Genomic DNA, 18,845 nt, shown 5'->3' on the forward strand with positions numbered 1-18,845 from the left:
AATATACTGTGCCGATGCTCTATTTCTAAGATCTTTATTGGTAGAGATGGTAAGGCAAGAGTTAACCTCAGAGTTTATGGATTTATAATGAAACTCGAATTTGAGAGAAGCCAATAGGTATGTCACTTGAAGCGATGATCACGGGAGAGCATTTAGTGATCAGGGACTTTAACGTGATGTGCAGTATATGGACAGTCTTGAAAGTCTAGTGGTTTCTCCATTGCTGTGAACATAACAATTCAGAACGGAATTTAGAGCATAACGAGTGAATTGTCTGTCAAAGGTGCTTCAGGATTCATCTGGCTCTTAGGCAACTCACATTACAACAAGCTGTTTGATACCCAGAGCACAAAGAAGCTTAACATTGTTGCTATTAGCACTCAAACCACACTGAAAACACTTCATTAAACAGCCTACTGCAGTGTAATTGTTTAATAATATTTTGATTAGGTTGTTTAGTAGACAATCCATGCTGTAAAACACTCTCTTGCTGTCAAGTGAATCACTGGTAGAAAACTATTGCTCTCAAAATAGTAAGTCTCTGAGAGGAAAAAATAGAAAAAAAAAAGAGAAAGCACACATGATACCTCAAGTCATTGTTCTCTGATCACACATTTTACCTGTTTCCCTTTCTCATTATAACAAGTTACTCAAAGCTGCAGTGTCTAAAATAAAATGATTTTTTTTTGTCTTACAGTTTTTAGGTCAGAAATCTAAGGAGAAACTCTCATGCCTAAAATCACTTTCATTGGAACTTCATTGCTATCTAGGGTGTCTAAAAGATAATCCATTTATTTTTTTTTCAAGTATCTAGATGTGTCTTTCATTCCTAGGTTTTGGACTCTCCTCCTCCATCCCGAGATCTAAAGTGTACAATGTAGCCTTTCCAACATGGATTCTCCTTCTACATAGATGCTTCCCTCTGTCATTCTGAGGAAAACTGAGCCTTGCTTGCTGGAAAACAAAGAAAAATCTTTTCAGTCATCCCGTTGGCATTCTGGTTCTGCAATGACATAAATACCCATTCTAAATACTCATTCTCACAAATTTCAAATATTGAGTCAGATATTAGGTAGCAGAGTTTTTTTCTATCCTAGCTATCATGGACCACTGTAAATATTAAATGGCTATATTATCAGCAGAAACTTGCCTCTGTGTGAACAGTGCAGATCTTTCAGAATCATATTGTGCATTGTGTAAATTTGCAAAATGCTCATTTCTGTGCTAACGCAAAAGTCTCATTGGGGGTAATGTCGAAACTACCATTGTTCCAACTCATTTATAGAAAAAATACTGAGTTTTCAACATGTGGGAGATGTTACATATAATCCACAATTTTAATTGTCAGAAATACTTCCAGTGCTCAAGAAAAGAAAAGAATTGGTGGGTGGTTCAGTCTCAGAATTCCCGTGAGGCCAGGTCAGTTGACTCTGTGTGTTTTCAAGTGGTTTTCTTTGCCCTCCGGCTCATACAATCTTCCCTAGAACACACAGAATTTCCAGAGTTCTGTGTAATGTTTGGCTGTGGGTCTTTGCATCTTTTTCCATCAATTGCTGGGTAAGCCTCTCTGATGATGGGCTAGGAAAAGGTCTATGATTATATAAGAATAACATTAGGAATTCATTTCATTAACTTTTTTTCTTTTTGCCACTCATGTTTGGTTCTATTCTTGGTGCTGGACCCAATGTTTGAGTTGACCACTCAATGGGTATTCAATGGTTGGCCACTTCTATAATTTCTGCCCCACCTTTGTCCCAGCCTTATCCTGTAGGCAGGACAAATTGGGAGTCAGTGTTGCATTTTGTGATCTGGTCTTTTTGTGTGACCCCAGGCAGAGGGAACAGGGACTGTCTCTCACTCTGATGCCTGTTCTTGAAATCGTTTCCTCCTGAAAGGTTGCGTTGCCCTGCCTTAATAGGAGAGGAGGTGACCAGTGTTGCTGCAACGTGATATCTCATAGCTGGCTGACATGCACTGATAGATCTTCATTTTTCTGAAGTGAAGAGAAAATGAGTAGATTGGGAGAAGGGAGAGGGACTGGGAGGAGATGAGGGAGGAAAGGGAAATTGAGATTGGACTGTGAAAAGAAATGATGGATTGATTGATTAATGAAAAAAAGAAAGGAAGAGTTTCTTTCATTCATCCACTGGATCCAACAAGCTATGTTTATGAAGATTGAGGACATAACTCACAACCATTTTTCATAACTTCAGCTTTCCTGAAGTGATCTGAACATTTTAGTAAGGAATGTTGGTTGATCCTATTATCTCCTTCAAGTGATAATGAACTATATGATTAGGAAAAAATCATTAGTTTCTCTAAATTTTCCCAATGTTGTTGGAGGTTTGCTGAAAATCTTGGAGCATTTTTTTTTCTGATCAAAGTGATGTCATTTTGCTCAGTAAACAAGAAAATTTTTCCTGGTTCTTTGAAATATTGGGTGAAAATAGATCAATAGAGGAATAGAATAAGTTTCTAGACTGATTTTTAGAATAATAAGGTATTTTGAGTATCACACATAGTAACTACCCTTACCATTTTTTCGGCAGATATGTGGTTTTAAATATTTCTAAGGTGGCAAACACAAATGTTTCTAAAAGCTTGCTCTAAATTAATTGTTTTTAGTAGTATAAATGTGTTCTTTGTAGCAACAATAATTTTGATCCAAGTGTTCGAGTCATTTCTTTGATTGTCACATACAATTGATGTCTTTAGGGTTACATGTTTAAAAAGTTAAAAATGTGGGACTGTGGTGGCACCTGCCTTTAATGACAGCACTCAGGATGCAGAGGCATATGGATCTTTTTGAGTTTGATGACAGTCTATCTACAGAGCAGGTTTCAGGATAGCCAAGATATTATATGGAAAAACACTGTCTCAAAACAAAACAGAGCAAAACAAAAATAAAAAAGACAAGCAAACAAACAAACCAAAATCTATCACACTACTAAATATTCTCCAGTATGGCTAAGTGCTTCTGAGAAATTGACTCTCTTACACAAACCTATCAAATTACCTTTATATAGTCACGTCAGCTACTCAGTAATTCAGTGCTGTGATAGCCTCAATACGGTAACAGATTAGCAGTAAGAATGTCAACAAGGCAACAATCCCATGTATGAAGCAATACACTTCCAACTAAGTTCTCCACTCTTCCCAGTGTAACACAGGGTACTGAGATAATTTTCAAATACTTTAATTTTTCATGTAGGATCCCTATCACTTGTGAAATGCGACTGAGTGCAAAATGCGTGTGAGGAATACATACCATTTAAGTGTTCCTGCTGTCTCATTCTTGCTGGAGTATGAAACTAGATAATATTTCATTTCAAGCCAAAAATAACCTGGTTCTAAGTCTAATTGAGAATTACAATTATATATAATGCCAGCATTAGAATCAGACAATTGTATGCAAAAGGGATGTAAGGAATTGTTGAGAATGATTCTATCATTTTACAGAAGAGCAAACTAGGGTCCCTGGTGTTCCGAAAACTCTGTTAATAACACACAAGCAAAAACTAAAAGCATAAATAGAGTGTGAATTTAGTGATATTTTTCACATATTCTGGTGTTTGCCTGATACTGTACCACTTACAATCTCATGTTCATTAGACATGGGAAGACACTGAAGCCCAGACTGGACCACAACAAGTTCTTCCTGTGGCCTTAGAAATTGTTTGAGTGTCATAGTCAACCACTTTATGTGATTACAAATGTTAAAATGAATATCGCAAGAATGTAGGGCTATTAAGCTAATATTGTGCTCTTCCTATTTAGTTATGGAAATGATTCTGAGGATATAAAGGGCTAGGTAGCAAAGACTTGCTGTAAGTTTGTATGGAAATTTGCAAGGCTCTTGGGAAATAGAAAGATTTTACCTGTCATGGAGCTACACCATGCGCAGAATATTTTTTAATGATTTGAACTACAAAATCACTTACTGGCTTTCATATAATGTCATTCATTTACATACTCATGCATATATTTGCATGCTTCTTAATGTGATTAAAAAGACAAAAAGAGATTTAAGGCATTGTTCAGCTAATAATTTCGTTAATGTTCATTTGTGCCAATGCTAGATTCCGTAAGAGTGCCTGTTGGAATATATAACCATCAACTGCTGAAGTTAAAAAGACACCTTTTCTCTCTGAGTATAGTACCTTCAATAGTGAACAATACTTAATGACACAATTAACATTCCTTCTTTCCTTTAAAGATTTTCTTTTGTTTAAAACATTGGCCTCTACTATCAAGAGCAGATGCAGACAAAGAATGTAGGTTGAGTTCATCCTTAGTACATTTTGAATGCACTGTAAATCACAAGAACATTATGGGATGAAATGAGAAAACTCTTGTTATTGCTAAGAATGCTGAAAACTATAATTTTAAGCGTGAGAGGAGTCTAATTTGACTATGATAAAAAACTGAAGCAAACATTTTTCTAGAAATTTAGAAAACAGAAAAAAAAACACAAGGAATCATCCAAGCCTGAAGATCACCTTGATTTACTTACTGTCCACGGCAATTTAATAACTTAAATTTAGGCCCTAATTTCTTTAGAAGCCATCTGATATCAAAAGTGCTAATATTAAAAGGTTTCATTTATACATTTATGAAATTTTAGCTAGTCAACAAAGTGAATTTTATATACAGCAATTGTTTTGTGGGTTTTTCCTTAGAGTTGACATATTTCCTTCCTTTGCTTGGGAAAACAAAAACAACTGAGAAGACTAGAAAGTTCATAAGATTCTTGCAGGTCTTTTCTAAGGCAGCAGCAGCAGCAAACTACCCTCAGAAGCTGGGGACTTCAGGGCAGATGGCTGCAAGCCTGGCAGGGTACTTCTGGGATGCAGCAGTTGGTCCTCACCTATTCTAAATTTGGCTTTTTGCTGAGGCAGCTACCACTGAGTCAGCCACACATACGTAAACAAGGACTCAGTTGTGATTCTGTAAGTGACTTGCTCGCTAAGACAGACTTAACTGGAATCATTTTTTTATGTCTGTAGACTCCACATCTGGTATGTTTGTTGATGTAGTCTTAACTGCTTTAAATTAGTATTTCCTTCAGTATATTAATTAATGTTTAAATGATTATCACTCAGTATAGCCTTCTACAATCAAACAAGCTTCAATGTAGGTCTCTATATTCATGCCTAATCATCTTGTCTAAGAAAGATGACGAACAGATTTCTTAGTCATTGACTTATATAAAGTAAGAAAAAGAAGGAGGAGGAATAGGAGAAGAGAGAGTGAGAGAGAGAGACAGAGAGAATAAAGCAAGTGTAGAGTAACTACTAAACTGGCATAGGTTGGTATTTAGAGACCTGTACTATTCTGTTCTTGAGATACTGACAGAATATATTCTCAGCCACAGCCACTAAGAGCACTTCCTGTACACATTCACGATGTTCCCTCATAAAAGGTGGGCCTTCGATGTCTGTTTCTCTCTCTCTCTCTCTCTCTCTCTCTCTCTCTCTCTCTGTGCATTTCTCTTCTCTCCTGCTGCTCCTGTCCCTAGAAGTGTCTTCTCCCTCCTTCCCCCCTTTTATGCTCTCTTTCCCTAATTAAAAAAGAAAAAAAAAAAAAACACTTTGCCTGGCATCTTTCTGATACCCTTTTTTTTTTTTTTTTGAATTTTGAATTACAACATTTCCCTGACTGGGAAAGGCTCTCATAGCACTTCCTACAGCATGAAGGCAGCTTGAGGCATGCCAGGATCCTGGAACCAAGTCCACATACAACTTCTTTGCTTCTTCAAGTAATGTATTGTAGAAGGCCGCAACCACACTCTCCACCATAGATGGCGCTGCACCGCCAGGTGAGCTAGAAAGCTCACACGTGTTGGTATTTTTCCACTACTGTCCCCGCCTACTCCCGAGGCATTCACCTGGGATTATGGACAATTGACCAATCCAAGAGTGACACGTCCGAAGCAGGGTCTGTTTCCTATATAAGGGATGGGTTCCATCATATCTGGGTCTCCGCCATGTTGGCTGATGCTCGCTCTCCCAAGGGGCATTAAAGCTATTTCTGCAGTAGGATCCTGTGTCCCGCGTGGTTCTTGCAGGCGAGGCCAAGTGCAGGGCAGTGTATCACTGGACCTTTCAAAGAAATACCAGGAGAATTAGTAAGTCCCTTTTCTCTGGATATTTTCTAAGAGCATGCATTATACCCATATATATATGTCACTCATACCCATGTGCCCTTAAGCCTAGTCCCTCACTCCCCTGCCCTTAATGTAATTACTCACAGGACTGCTTGCGCCTTTCTTGTCTCTCAGATCTAAGCATCCTTCAGGCTCAACCCTTTGGCCGTTGTGTCTTCTCGTGTCTGGGACTCACGTCTGTTGGAGAAGACTGTTCAATTCCTGGCCACCAAGACTCCCAAAATAATCACACATAAATCTGTATTAATTACAGTAGTTTGACCAATAGCTTAAACATAGTTCTGGATAACTCTTATATCTTAAATTAGCCCATTTCTGTTAATTTGTGTATTGCCATATGGCTGAGGCTTACTGACAAGACTCCAACATGTCTGTCTCCAGTGGCAGCTACCTGGATTCTCACTGATTCTGCCTTCTTACTCCCAGCATTCAGGTTACTTTTCCCTGCCTAGCTCTATTCTGCCTTGTGCAGGCTGAAAGTAGCTTCTTTATTAACCAATAGTAATTAAACTTATTTACAGCATACAGAAGGGAATCTTACATCACCCCCTTTTCTCTCTAAATAAAAAGGAAAGTATTAAATTTAACATTTTAAAATTACATATAACAAAACAGTTATCAAACAAGAATTATATTTATGATATTGATATCTACTTTATCTTTCATCATAAGTAAAGAAAACTATATCTATTCTTCAACTCCATCAAAGACTCCAAAGGATATAATGCTACCTAAGTAAACAGGAAGTGCATTGTAAGCAACTTCCAAAACTCTAGAATTAATAGAGACATCTCATGGCCTGGACAGCCACTCAGAGTTCTTCTGTATTGTTGGGGCATCCATATTAAGCCTAGAGTCCCATGGTATCTGGCAGACATTTCCATAAAGCAGGAAATTTCAAAGACAGTTCCACCTATGTTGGCAGTTTTTCAGTCACTTTCTTGTGTTTCCTGAAGAATGTCCGGCAGACTCTTTCTTGAAGCAGGAACCCCAACGGAACATCTCACCTTTAGATAAGTTCAGCAGTCATTTTTCTGTGGGTCCTGCACATCCAGTCAAGCAGTTCAGGCAAGAGCAGCTTCTTTCCAAAATGGCTAGCAAACTCCATGAGGAGCCTCTTTGATGTTCGTCCATCATTCTCTTGAAGTAGATTGGTGCTTCCAGGAGTAGATGTGTCTCGCCATCATGAAAAGCTTAAGTTCTTAACACCTTTGAAATGTTGTATTGTTTAGTCTTTGAAAGGTTTGAAGAATAACTATCCACCTGAAACATATCTCTGTACATATAGAAGACCTAAATAACATGACTACAAACTTGACAGTTATAGATAACTATTAACCTGTATTTATTAATTATGGTTTACATCTTTAAATGAGCTGCACAAAATAATAACTTAATCAAGAGAAGATATATACACATAAGTGTCATATATATATGACAAAATTGATCTTAATTTGTATCAATAAACCAAGATCGATACCAATGCAAATCTCTATACCATATCCACCTTTAAATATAAACAAACATTTATAAACAATATTTGGGAATTTGGGTGTAGATTTTTCCTGCTTTTTGTTGGATGAAGTAATTTTTGGAGATATTTACGGTGACCTTCCAGCGAGTCTTGGTCCACCAAACCACATTAGTGTGTAAGGAATCCATAGGTTTTTCATTCTCTGTACAGTACAGACAGTCATAGATTAAAGGAGAAAAGAAAAATAAGCCACGTAAAGATGAAATATATAGAGAGAGTCTGGATTATGACTGTCTGTATTGTGTCTATTTAAACATTTTCTTGTATTTTTTAAACTGTTTATTTCAATTTATTGTCTATACTGCTTTCTCTCTCTCTCAAGCCTACATAAATTTTTTAAACACATTGTGACTCATTCAGAGATTTATTTCTGTGTGAATCTGTCTTTATTGCATATGTGTAATTATTTTCTGACCAGGAAACAATTTTTTTTAATGCTATGGGCTAGGTAGGACAAACTCCATGGTCATCCCTGCTTGTTTCACCCAGTCCAACATGACAGAGGCATGTTTGCTGCCACTGAGAGCCATTATTTCTGCCCTAGATTCAAGGTCACAGCAACTCAGTGTCACCATTAAGAACTTGTAACGTGCTGCTCACAAATCTAATTTAAGTGCTTGGCCCCCTGAAAGAGCCAGAGTTCATGCTGGCAGAATCATCCAGGAAGCTACCATTTCAATACTTAGCGATTTTGTTTTGTTTTGCTATTATTGCTGAATCAGGAAGAGCCCCCTCTCTTTTTGCTGTTTTGTTTTAGAGGAGGAGACGGTTTATTTCATCTTTCAATTCCAGGTCACAGTTCATCTCTGCGGCAATTCAGGGCAAGATCTTAGGGCAGAAATCTGAAGCAGAAAACATGAATAAATGATGTTTGGTACCTTGCTCACTGGTTCATGCTTAGTTAGCTTCTATAGAAAACCCAATGTTGCCTACCCAGGAAAAAGTGTCTTCTACAGTGGACTGGGTGTTTCTGCAAAAATTGCCAATTAAGACAAGCCTTGAAGACATGTCCATAGACTAAATTGATAAAGACAATTACTCAATTATCCCTGTTTTGGGTGATTCTAGGGTGTACCACATTGACAGTTATACCTAAGTCATATGCCTGTCCAAAAAAAAAAAAAAAAAAAAAAGAAAGCAAAAAGAAGGAATGAAAGGAGAAGAAAAGGAAAGGAAACCTATAGTAAGTTGCCAAGGAGTTGTAAATTTATCATGAATAAAAAAGAGAATCAGACTGATTTTCTTGCTTTGAAAAATAATGATTATCGAATTCTTGGAAATTTTATGAAATTATTTCAAGTTTTATGAGACTGGTTTTAAATTACTCTTTTGAATGAGTACTAGAAATAATGCTAAATCTAAAGTTTTAGAAGACTCCACTCCATTAGAGTACATAGATTTGCAAGTATTTCTTGCTTTAAAAATATTTCATGAAATAATTTAATTATTGTCATTACTTGATGGATAATAACAAAACTTTTAAGTTAATTAAATAACATATTTTAATCTTTAATGGTTCAGGATAGTAATATAGTTTTATAGCTACGTGTAATTAGCAGGAAAGTAATTGCCAGATGATTGACAAAGTGATAAGTGATATATATTTTTCTTACATAGTCTAATTATGTATCACTTGTTCTTATAAAACAGCAAAAAGTCAAATTCAGCACCCAATAAGCAGTGTCCATATTGCTGCCACAGGATGAGTCAAGATCTGAGTTTTTGCATGTCCAGATAGTGTTCTATTACTTTTATTGAGAAAACCAGACCATTATTTTTCACAAAATGATGTAATTTTGAAGTACACTAAAAATGTATAACTAAATTGTAGATGAAGAACGTTCAATGCTGAAGCAGAATAAATCATAGAAATATGTTCATCTTCATAGCCTAAGAATTGTTCAAATATTATTATTATTATTACTACTATTATTATTATTATTATTATTATTATTATTAGCTTTGTGGAAGGTCCAAGGCCCTTCTTACTATATTTAGCAGAATAAGGTATATATCCAAAGAGAATAGGATCATAAAAAGCCCGTACATGCAGTAGAAATAAATCCTGGTGCCACTGCCAGTGGCCCCTGAGTCTGCCCCAGCAATGCAACTGTCAACCACCTTTAGAGGGACTAGTTTGGTCCTAGGCTTGTTCTTTCCAAGTCCATTGTCATTGGCCCCTCAGTCTGCCCCAACTGTCAAGCACATTCAGAGGGACTAGTTTGATCCCATATTCATTCACTCCCTATCCAGTTGGAGTTGGTGAGCTCCTATTTATTACCTCAGGTAAACTGTTTCAGTGGGTGAACCCATTATGGTCTTGGCCTCCTTGCTCATATGTTCATTCCTTCTACTCTTCAAGTGGATTTGGGGAACTCAGTCCAGTGTTCCAATATGGGTCTCTGCCTGTGCTTTCATCAGTTGCTAGATGAAGGTTCTATGATAATATTTAAAATAATCAGTCTGACTACAGGACAAGTCAAAACCAGGTTCCCCTCCTCTATTGCTTATGGTCTTAGGTGGGGTCATCCTTGTGGATTCCAGGGGATTTTTCTAGAGCCAGGTTACATGCTAACTCCATAATGTCTCCCTCAATCAAGATATCTCTTTCCTTGCTCTCATAACTGTCCTTGCTCTATCTCAACTATCCCATTATCTCAAGTTCTCCACAACCCTCCCATTCTCCCCTCCTTCTCCCTCTCCCCTTCCTTCTATCCCTCATCCCCATGCTCCCAAATTTTGTCAGGCACTCTTGTCTGTTTCCAATTTCCAGGAGGATCTATACACATTTTTCTTTGGGTTTACCTTATTACTTAGCTTCTCTAGGATCATGAACTATAGGGACAATATCCTTTGTTTATGGCTAGTAACCACTTATGAATGAATACATATCGTATTCATTTTGGAGGGATCAGGGTTACCTCACTCAGGATAGTGTTTTCTGACTCCATTTATTAGCATGCAAAATTTAAAATGTCATTGTTGTTTACAGCTGAGTAATACTCTAATGTGTGGATGTGCCACCCTTTATTTATCCATTGTTCAGTTGAAGGACATTTAGGTTGTTTCCCAGTTCTGGCTACTACAAATAATGCTGCTTTGAACATAGATGGATAAATGCTTTTATAGTATGATTCAGCATCTTTTGGGTATATCCACAAGAGTGGTATTGCTGGATCCCGAGGTAGGTTGATTCCAAATTTCCAGAGGAACCGCCACACTCATTTCCAAAGTGGTTTTAAAAGTTGTTATGATTTGCATTTCCCTGATAGTTAAAATAGCTGATCATGAATGGGAAAAGATCTTCATGAACCCCACATCGGACAAAGGACTGTTCTCCAAAATATATAAAGAACTCAAAAAATTAGACATTAAAATTCTAAATAATCCAAATAAAAAATGAGGTATGGTAATAAACAGAATTCTCATCAGAAGAATTTCAAATGGCCAAAAGATACTTAAGGAAATGTTCAACATCATTAGTTATCAGAGAAATGCAAATCAAAACAACTCTGAGATACTATCTTATACCTGTCAGAATGGCTAAGACCAAAAACACTAATGATAGCTTATGGTGGAGAGGATATGGAGTAAGGGGAACACTCATCCATTGCTGGTGGGAATGCAAACTTTTACAAGCACTTTGGAAATCAGTATGGTGGTTTCTCAGAAAATTGGGAATCAACCTACGTCAGGATCCAGCAATACCACTCTTGTGGATATACCCAAAAAATGCCCGATAATACTTTAAAAGCCTAGTTTAACTATGTTTATAGCAGCATTATTTGTAATACTCAGAACCTGGAAACAACCTAAATATCTCTCAACTGAAGAATGGATAAAGAAAATGAACCACATTTACACATTAGGATACTACTCAGTGGTAAATGGTCACATCTTCAATTTTGCATGCAAATGGATGGAATTAGTAAACACTATCCTGAGTGAGATAACCCAGACCCAAAAATATCAATATGGTATGTACTCACTCATAAGTGGATACTAGCTGTAAACAAAGGACATTATGCCTATAGTGATCCTGGAGAAGCTAAGTAATATGGTGAACTCAAAGAAGAAAATATATAGACCCACCTAGAAATTAGAAATAGACAAGATTGCCTGACAAAATTGGAAGCATAGAAGTAGGCAAGAAGGGAAGGTAGAAGGGGAAAATTAGGGGAGAAGCAGAGAGTTGAGGAAACTTGAGGGAATGGGATAGTCAAAATGGAAAAAGGACAGAGATGTGAGCAAGGAAAGAGATATAATGAGTGAGGCAACAATTATAGGGTTAGCAGATACTTATCTCTAGAGAAATTCCCTGGAATCCACAATTGCAAAATGGTGCAAATTCTTATAACATTCTGGCCAGAATTTCTAATAAGATCTTCAGAAAAATCCTATAGACTACTCAGAGACCATTTGCAATTATAAAAGACAGTAATCTTGAAACTTTATCAACATTTTACTCTTACAGGGTCTCATATAAAGAACATAGCCCCCATGACAGTGGGAAGCAATTCTAGAAGAGCACATCCCCTCTCCCAACAATATTTGTTCACAGGGTTAGAGACACAATTCAGGGGTTGATTATAACAGGTATAAAACTGGGGATTGGGGTGGAAATTTTGTAGGCCTAGAGATCTCTTTGAAAGCAAAAGAAAAAAAGAGGGAAAATTGATTCAATGGGTTAATTGGTAGATTAGTGTGAACATACTCATTCTACTACTATTAATAGTGCGTAATAGAGTGAATACTTGCGAGCTATTATTAATGGACAATTTACATTTTGTATGTAAATTGTATGTAAATGTATAGATTTTAGTAGAATGATATGAGCTCAAATTATATTTGTTATATTAAATATGCTCCTATTCTATTTATAATATTTTCACCTATGTAAAGTTATTTTGTCAGATATTATGCATGCATGTTTCTATCTCTGTTTAAGCAATTTTTTATATTGATATAATTTTTAGGATATATCTGTCATATTGCATTGTATATTTCTACCTCTGACAAGATACTTATACATTTTAAGATTATTGTCATCATTTACTGCACAGTTGTTTAAAGATTGTTTAATATTCTAATATGAAGTCTTAGTCTTTAAGTTATATAGAAATTAAGTATTATAGGTCAGTAGTCCTTCATGTTTGTTATATTTATAGTAAAACTAATTATGTTTTTTAGATACATGGAGATTGTATTCTTCATCTATAGGTAATATTCAACCACTTCAACGATATATAGAACATGGCATTTAAATAATTTAGGGTTCTGTTGACATGAGATATGATTGCTCCTGGTAGCACTAATCTATTCCCAAAAGAATGTTGAATACCAAAGACACTCCTCCTGGAGCTTGTTTTCTTCTTGGCACAATTGGCCTTTGGGCAAGGAACTGCCCATGCCTCAACCACTGATATGTATGGTGTTCTGATTGGATAAGCAGAAAACAAGAAAAAAAGACTGCCAAACCTTGCTTGCCAAAATAGGGTAAGAAGGTTCTGAAAATTTTCCTACCTCTGAAAATGGTCTGTCAGATATTCTTAGCCGAAGCTGGTTGCTTCAACATTGCAAATGAGGCTTTGGATGATTGCTCAGGTAGCCAGTTGTGTCTGTCATCAACAGCACATTTTGTAAGTTGCTTGATTGTACTTCCTGCCTACTCAAGTAATATTTTCTCCCTTCATAGACCTTTGATGACATGGAAGAGTTGTTGTTAGCTTGCTCTTTTGATCTAGCCAAACTATTTCCAAGACAAGACTAAGACTCCTTAAGATAGAGTGTTTATTAAAACATTTAGCATATGTTCCTTGTTTAATATTATTTGTGCTGGTTGTAATTCTAATTTTATACTTGATATCTGTTTCTAGTGTGTATAGTTTTGTATTAGATATGGAATTCTCTTATTTAAACAAAAGGAGGAGGTTCTGTGGGAGCTCCTTCAGCCAATATCCTTTAAGAAACCAGCCAAATTGAGTGTGGTCTCTTATACTACAAATGCCAGTACAAAGCACACACTTACTTTTTCTATTCCAGCTGCTGGAATTGGTTCCTGTTCCACATTAGTGCAGAGGACAGTGATCTGTGAGTCTACCACTAAATAAATAAGCCTTTATTATACTCAGTTTTAAACTAATGTTGGATTTCTTTTGAGAGTTCATCTTCACATGTCATTCGGGCTCAGTTCTCTGGCCCCCCAATCTTTTCTTGGTTGATGAGCTGCTAGACAGATTCAGCCTTTATCATTTGACCCTCACTTGATAAAAAGCTATTGGATTTCATCTCTGCTTCACTCATGGAAACTGCCAGGTGACCATTTACTGGTCCTCCAGGTCCCAATGTTTCACGGAACCTTTGCAACTTTTGCCAGTAATCTGATAGTTCGAAGTATGTACCCTATCATTCCAAGCTTTCTCCGTTCTTTCTCTTTGTTTCTAACTGGCTTTTTATATTTACATACTTCTTTCCATTAAATGACAGGATCCCTTTAAAATAATTGTTTTAACTCCAATAGCTGGTAAGCTTGAGGGCCTCCCTCATTAGATTCACTTATCGTGCCCCAAGCTCTTTACCCCTCTATCTTATACTAATTCTTTTTCACACACAAAATCTCTATCAGGACCCTGTTCCCTGAAATTTCAGAGGATACTGAGAGTAACTGCCTTGTCTCCAATTTCAGACGAATGTGGTTTCATGCTGGATATGAAACACCACATACTTTCCTTCCTTATCCCTTTCCCCCACCACACAGACTGCTCCAAGATCTTCGGTTTACACTGATCACACCCTGCTTCATCAATTCACTCTCTATGTATCCTGAATAACATGTTCAAAACCTCTAATCACACCAACTATCTATTGTTGCAGGACTACCAGCTGTTGGCCACAGAGCTGGAGGCACAAGATCACCAAACATGTCTGGGTGGTGAGAGCCAGCAGCGCCCTAGAGGTTCTAAGTCTACAATGACTGCCTTCAGTAATCAAACGCCTGTGTTTCCTTTCAGATGGGATAGAATGATGGTGTATGGATCATGCTGTGGTGATGGGAAAGGATCAGATAATTTAATCCCTAGGGATTTAATTTGGATACATCTCGAACAGCATTTTTCCAGGTCCAAGCAGATCCAAGGTTCCACAAAGTTTGAACAGTAAAGTGAAACAGCCAGATACTCCAGGATGGAGCCAGTAACCCAGATTCCTCAGGTTCCACAAAGTCTAATGGTACCTCTGGGTCAGCAGGAAGTAGTCTTGAGAGCAGTGTTCTCATTCCTGCCTTACCTGCTACCCCTTTATAACTCCTCAACTTTTATAGTAGATAAAAAGGAAGGTATGTTGGTATTTAGGCATCTATAACTCACCAGTCTTTGGGGTTCTGACAGACTAATGTCCTCAGCTGCAGCCTCCAAGAGCATCTCCTGTGCACATTCATTATGTTCCCTTATAAAAGGTGAATCTTGCCTTTCCTTTTTCTCTCTTTCTTCACCTGCCTGTTCTCTCTCTCTCTGTCTCTCTCTGTCTCTCTCTCTCTCTTCCTCTTTCTCTCTCTGTATCTCTCTGTCTCTCTCTCTCTCTTCCTCTTTCTCTCTCTCTCTCTGCCTACCTCCCCCCACTGCCTCTGCCTTTCTCTTCTCTTCTGCTGCTTCTATCTCTAAAGGCCTGCTTTACCCCTCCCCTTCCCCTTTTTTACATTCCTTTTCCCTAATAAAAATTCCTTCATGTGAGTTCTGTCTCGTGGCATCTTTCTCTCATGTGCGACTTTTTAAAGTTACAGCACATAGTTCCTCAGCAAAATAAAGGAGTCTAGGGCAAGCTATTTCCCCTCATCCTCATAAGCTAAGTGGTCATGATAACTGTTCCCAAGTGTAAGTCTTTAAATGAATTCAGCTCCAATTTCAAATGAAAACAAAATTATAAAACTTTATTTTAAAGTTCTTAAGCACAATGTAGGAATATCCTGAATAGTTTTATTTGGCTTTAAATTCACTAGCTAGTCAGCAGTTAATCGTAATTCAAACATATTTTTAAAAACCTTCCTAATCATTACAACTTTTAGAAGACTTTGTAGAATATTTTTCATCGATATCTAAATCTAATTCCAGTAGTTCATGTGACTTAACTGGAACAAGGAACAGCTCAATTATTTTATATGACTCTTTCCAATAGTAAAAACATGCATGGCCCTTGCTTGTTTTGTTTTCAAATATAAGTATTTATTTATTCTTATTTTATTTTTAAAAACTATTCCCAGTTCCCCTCCCTCCTCTACCACTCCCCCTACCTTTTCTTCTTTCACTGATCCCACCCCCATCTGTTCCTCAGAGAGAATAAGACCACCCATGGGGAGTCAATGAATTCTGTCACATGACCTTGAGGCAAGACCAAGGCTCTCCCTCTAGTGTCTAGGCTGAGCAAGGTTTCCCTTCACAGGAAATGGGCTCCAAAAAGCCAGATTATTTGTTAAGAATTGCTCTGGGTCCCACTACCAGTTGCTCCACAAACTGTCCAAGCCACCCACTGTTACCTGCTTTCAGGGGGGCTAGATGAGTCTTATGAAGATTTCCTGTTGTCTATCTGGAGTCACTGAACTCCCATAAGGAAGGTCTGCTCAGCTTTTTCTGTGGGTTTCCCCATCATGGTATTTACCCCTTTGCTCATGTTATCACTATTCCCTCAAGACCCAGAGAGAAAAATCTAGTACATAGTCACTCATAAGTGATTATTAGGCATGAAACAAAGAATGAGCCACTTATGGTCTACAACCCCAGAGAAGTGAGGTGACAAAGAGGACCCTGAGAGAGACATACATGGATCTGCATAACGAGAAGAAATAGACATGATCTCTTAAAACCTTCACTCAATGACTGGTATATATTTTAATTAACAACTATGAACATTTTAAACAAATATATCAAATCAAATATAACTTTTAAGTTGGTACAAGATTCATCAAGCTTGTACACTCAGATCAACTCTTTGGGCTTCATCAATGGAATGGAATGAAAATATCTAGTTTTCACATTCATACAAATTTGAATATTTATCTAGTAAACCAATAAATGAATCAAAAACTAAAAACACACTGATTTTATTATCACTTTACTTATGGCCCAAATCTCCTAACTCCAATTTTAAAAACACTTAAGAAATATCAAAACTTATAGTCTAAAATGCCAATTTTACCAGAACTTGAAATCCTACTGATGGCTATTGAAGACAATGAAATAGTTTCCAGATTAAATAATTTATATTATAGACACTAGTAACTTTTAGACACTATCATAAATATGTACTTTCTTTCTTCAGCCAGGGAAAATATAAAATCCCTTCCTAGCTTCAAATATCCTATCTCTTTAGATATGTTACTGGCTGGTAGTGACAAAAAATGTCAAATTTTCAACATAAGACTGGATATTCACTATAATGCAATTTCACACTCTATATGATATGTGCCACTAATTGAAGGTATATCTCCTAAAATACCTGCTTCCCATTCTTTACAACCATTTTCTCAAAAGTATGGGACAGTAGTAGACAAAGTTGTATCTTCTGGAGCTCATTATAAATTCAAGTCATTACATGTAGCATTTAGTCATTTGTTTGTAAATGTCAAATAAAGGTGAAAAACTAAGTTAGTATTCAAATCTCCAAATTTTAAGCATGTCAACTGTGTTTTCAGCAATAGGTCTTGTTGATTGCATAACTGTACACACACAAAGTAAATGTGCTTTCACGTTAAATATCACAATGAATGAATAATTTTATGTTATAAAAATGGAAAGAAAAGTTACAGTAAGGTTGCTAGTACATAAGTGTTTCCATTTCCGTCGGCCCTTGTTGAAAGACTTCCTCAATCAATCTAAAATCATCTTTCATTACTCAATTCAGAAGTCAGTTTACTTGCTTATTTTTGATGATGTTGTTTCATTTTCTTTGTTTTAGTTTGCTTTATGTCTCTTGAAATACAAATTTGCCATCAGAATCTTCATAATATACATATTAAGAACCCAAATGATGGCTGAGTGTGTAAAGATGCTTGCCAGGAAAGTCTGAGAGTCCAAGTTTGATCTCTAGACCTTGTGAGAGATAGAGAAAACTGAATCCCTATAGTTGTACTCTGACCTTCACACAGGTACAGTGGTACACATGTGCCCTTACTGTAATGTAGACATCATATCCCCACTCATAATAAGTTAATGAATTTAATAAATATAACAAATACACCTTAAATTGACTTTCCTATGCAAATGAAATTAAATAAATTTTCTGCAATCCAGAATTGATGAAGAAGTCAAAGTCACTGAGCCCTGTTTAAATTATCTGAAGAGTCGGCTGGAATTCCTTCTAATTGTCACCCAGCTGCATTTGTGCGTCCCATCAATGAATTTGAGAACATTCAAAAATGTTAATTTTAAGCTTAAGGTCCTTCATCATAAAAGATTCATTATAGATGAATAAAATCAAGTTTCTTTTGAAAAGTAGTCATTTTGTTCAATGACACGTTTATGGGTTTAATGAAAAAAATACCTAATTTTATCTTTTGCAAAAGGTACTCTAACATGTCCTATTAAAACTTTATATAACTTAGCTGGGCTGTGGTGGCTCAGATGCCTTTAATCCTATTACCAGGGAGGCAGTGACAGATGGATCTATGAGCTCAAGGCCATTCTGGCCTACATAGTGAGTTCCATGACAATAGGTGCTGTTGTACAGAGAAACAGTCTTTCTTAAAACAAAAAACAAAAACTAAACAAAAAAAATAGCAACAGAAAAATCTTTGTATTACCTATTCCCTCCACTGAATTAGTTTAAGAATACAGTTAGTTCATGTAGCCTCCCCTGGAGCATAATGGCCATGCTAAAATGCCTATTTTCTAGATAGGGCTCCATAGTTTCAGTCTGTCAAGTTGCTTTGAGATTTCTTATTTTAAAGGGAATACTTGCAAGAGATCAAAATCATCAGATTAAAGAGATAAGAATAATTGTTCTTATAAATCTATGAATTACTTTCTAAATTATATACAATAAATATGAATAGGGTTGGGAATGAGAACTGGAAGGATGGGGGATAGAGGGAGAGAATACATAGATAGACAACTGGAATTGGGGACATTTGGGGGATTATGTAAAAATCTTGTGCAG

The sequence above is a fragment of the Myodes glareolus genome, chromosome 16, assembly GCF_982192425.1.
Source record: "Myodes glareolus chromosome 16, mMyoGla1.1, whole genome shotgun sequence".
NCBI classification, from domain to species: Eukaryota; Metazoa; Chordata; class Mammalia; order Rodentia; family Cricetidae; genus Myodes; species Myodes glareolus.